Source organism: Neophocaena asiaeorientalis, unplaced genomic scaffold, assembly GCF_003031525.2.
Source record: "Neophocaena asiaeorientalis asiaeorientalis breed wild unplaced genomic scaffold, Neophocaena_asiaeorientalis_V1.1 scaffold254, whole genome shotgun sequence".
Taxonomy (NCBI): Eukaryota; Metazoa; Chordata; class Mammalia; order Artiodactyla; family Phocoenidae; genus Neophocaena; species Neophocaena asiaeorientalis.
Genome location: NW_020174705.1, coordinates 2530460 through 2534451, shown reverse-complemented (window position 1 = coordinate 2534451; position 3992 = coordinate 2530460).

The following is a 3992-nucleotide window of genomic DNA, read 5'->3' as shown; positions in this document are numbered from 1 at the left end:
GCCTCCCACGCCCGCCCCCCATCTCCGGGACCCTCTGTGTCCCGGAGCGCGCCTCCCCTCCCTTCCTCCACTCAGGGTCGGTGAAGGTTCCTGCGGGAGCGTGTGGAGGAGGCCCGGCCAGGCTGGTAGACAGAACGACCCTAATGGGGGAGACACAGGACCCTCTCCTGAGGCCACACGTCCCCGGGGCACCCGGAGTCCCCAGCTCACAGACACCCTTGAATGAAGTGCAGGCACGCTCTCCCAGTCAGTCACCCATTCATTGTGAGACGCTCACACGCACACCCTCTTTCGGATCTTCACGCCTCTCGCTTCCCAGGTCCCGAAGCCTCTGGCCTGAGGAAGCGCCACTCCCTGCCCCCGCACCCGCCCCACGGGCTGGAATGGTGGCCGCTCAGTCTGGGACAGGCAGGGGCAGCTGGTGTCTGGGGAGGAAGGCAGCTGCGCCCCTGGTCCCAGCCCGTTCCCTCCTCTCCTCCTCCTCTCCCTAGGACCCCCAGCCCAGGCTCGCCGGAGCCCTCGCAGCGCGATGGAATTCCCCCAGCGGTGCCCCCCCACCTGGCGGGGAAGGGGGAGGGGAGCAGGCCCAGGCAGGCGTGGGGGGAAATTCCCCGCCCCCTCCCCCTGGGCCCGACTCCTCCGAGTCCTCTGATCTCCCAGCAGCGCCCGCCGGCTGCCCCCAGGGCTTGGGGAGAGGCCAGCGCAGGTGCGTGGGAGGGCGGGGGCGGGGACCGGGAAGGAGATGGGTGGTGGCCTGGGGCCCAGAGCGGCCCGCCCGGCCCCGATATCTTGCCTCCCAGTCCAGCCTGCCCACCCCTCACCAGTCCCCCACCAGGCTGTCCAGCCTGCAAGGACCTGTCTCCGCTCTGTCAGTACCCGCCGTACTCCTCCCCCGCCCCAGATCGGGGGCGCAGAGAAGATTCTAGGAAAGCCACAGTGCTGGTGGTGGTGACTGGACCCGCGAAGACCTCACTTCGAATGAGCCTGTGCCTCATACACAGGCTGGGGGGAGGTGTGTGTGTGGTGGGGGGGCGTTATCCCAACGCAGTTGGCTGGCTGAGGCTGGAGGCCAGTGCCCAGGTTGCCTCCTGGGGGGACCCTCTCAGCTGCCACGCTGGCCCGGGATCACCTCCCAGTTTCCTGGCCCTGCTGAGCAATGGACTGGGAGTCTCACCAGCGCAGGCTAGCCCAGCGCAGGGAACCCATCTAAGGAGGGAGTAGTAAAACCCATGGACCTGGCCCCCTTCTCCCTTCTGCTTGTGAGCTTGGGGGCTGCTGTGGCTCCGTGGCATTGTCCTAGGCTCTGGCCCAGGGATAGAATCCTGGGGCAGCAGGCCTGGGTGATGGGGGTGCATGGGGAGCCTTGCTCCCAGGAGTCACCTGAGAAAAGGGCGGGGTGGGGGACAAAGATGACCAGGACCCCTCGTGCAGAAGCAAGGTCAGTGGTGGAGTGGAGGAAGAACTGACCCCTTTTCTGGCAGGAGGGTTGACTAAAAAGGGCTGTCCATCTGGTCCACTGTACTTTGGGCCCCCACTGCCAGGCTGATCTCCTGCAGAAGGGGTATTGGATGAAAAGAAGGGGGTGCTCAGTTCCAGGACTCAGGCACCAAGATGAGAGGCAGTATCCCCACTGCAAGCTCCAGTCCCAGGTGGCTCACAGAACCTTGAACTAAGGAAGGCCTGGGCTCTCGCCCCCACCACTTCCGGGGAGTTCAGAAAGGCTGCCTGCCGAGGGACCCATGGTCTCAGTCAGGACCTCCCCCTGGTCTCCCCGCAGCAATGGTACCACTGTCGTGGGAGGGCTAGGTCCCTACTGCCTGGCCCCTACCTGCCCCCTGCCTGTTTACTGACCCTGGCTCCTCCAACTCCTGCACAAACAGCTGAACTTCATTTCCCTGCTTCCCTTGCATTAGGTATAGCCACAGGAGTGAGCTCTGGCTATGAGGCATGGGCAGGAGTGATGCCTCTCACTCCTCAATTCTCAAAGAAAGGGCCCAGATCAACAGCATTGACATCACCAGGGAGCTTGTTAGAAATGCAGATTCTCATACCCTACTCCACGCCTCCTTCATCAGAGCCTGCATTAACAAGATCCCCAGGTGTTAAAGTTTGAAAAGCACTGATGTAGACCCCTGCCAGCTCTGGTCTACAATAGCCTCAGTTTCTATCTCCTTCATTCACCAACTAGATGGAGGGGATACCTAGGGCCTAAGGGAGGGTGGAAGGAGCCAGATTCCCTAGCAACCTTGTAGAGGGAGCCCACCAACTAGAAGTATCAGCGTGGGATTCTGCATGAGTGGAGAAATAAATATCTATGTGTTAAGCCACTGAGATCAGGGGCTTGCTTGTTACAGCAGCTGGCACAACTTACCTGGACTAATACATTCCCCCCACCCTCATACAGTTCTTGTCTCCAAGACTGGTTCCTCTGAGAGCTGGGAGGGAGAATGTTCCATGCCTCTCATTTAGCTTCTGGTGCCTTGTTGGCCGTCACTGGCATTCCCTGGCTCATAGAAGCCACTAATCACCCCAGTCTCTGCCTTCACCTCCGCATGGCATTCTCCCTGTGTGAATGTCTGTGTCTGAATTTCCCCTTTTTATACGAACACCAGTCATGTTGGATTAGGGGCCCAACCTACTGCAGTAGGATCCCGTCTAAACTAATCACATCTGCAACGACCTATTTCCAAATAAGGTCACATTCTGAGGTACTAGGGGTTAGGATTTCAACATGTGAATTCTGGGGGGACACAATTCAACTCATAACATGTTACTTATTTCTTGTCACTTTTCCATCCTTGCTGCTAGTTCTCTAGTCTGAGCCACCACCATCTCCTACTTGGACTAATAGCTCTCTCAACTGAGGTCCAACTCCCCATGGTTACCCTGAACAGCCCTTCCAGCAGCGAGAGTCTTTTTTTAATGGGAGAAGGCTGAGGGGCTGTTCTAGTGCCCTCGGAGCCCTCAGGGGAACAGTAGGGTGGGCAGCCAGGAGAGGCTGGGCTCTGCAGAGCTGTGATGAGGATACAGCCTGAGGCTGGCAGCCACCCTTACCTTTGTCTCCAGAGACTCCCTTGGGTACCTATGGCTTCTGGTCCTTAAACCAGGTAATCTTACCTGATATGGACACCTGGGAGAGAACACCTGGGGCAGGTGATGTATGCTGGGGTTGCATTTTAGAAAAGCCCTTGGCTATCATGGGGACAGATTGCAGAGGGGACACTGGATGCTGCAGTGGTCACAAAGGTGAAGGGTTGGGGCTCTAGGTGACTCAGGGGCCTAGGGATGGGGATGTTTATTTTTCTATTATTTTTATTTTTTTGCAGTCCACGGGCCTCTCACTGTTGTGGCCTCTCCCATTGCGGAGCACAGGCTCCGGACGTGCAGGCTCAGTGGCCGTGGCTCACGGGCCTAGCCGCTCCGCGGCATGTGGGATCTTCCCAGACCGGGGCATGAACCCGTGTCCCCTGCATCGGCAGGCGGACTCTCAACCACTGTGCCACCAGGGAAGCCCGGGGATGTTTATTAATACAAGGATTGACTAAGTCTTCTTTACCATATGTGTGCCTTACTAGTGCTATGGACTGAATGTTTGTGTCCCCCTCCAATTTACATGTTGAAACCCTAATCCCAATGTGATAACATGAAGAGGTGGGACCTTTGGGAGGTGTTCCGGTCAGGGTGGAACCCTCATGATGTGTTAGTGCCTTATACGAAGAGGCCAGAAAGTTAGCTACGCCTACCCCACTTCCGCTCCCCATGTGAGGACACAGTAAGAAGGTGGCCAACTGTAAACCAGGAAGAGAGCCCTCACCAAAACTCAACCGTGCCCGCAGCCTGACCTCACAATTCCAGCCTCCAGAACTGTGAGAAATGTCTGTTGTTTAAGATCCCCCCTCTGGGGCCTATGGTATATTATGGCAACCTGAGTGGACTAAGACACCTGGATTCTCCAAATTCTCCCAGCACCAGAGGAAGGAACACCATCAGCC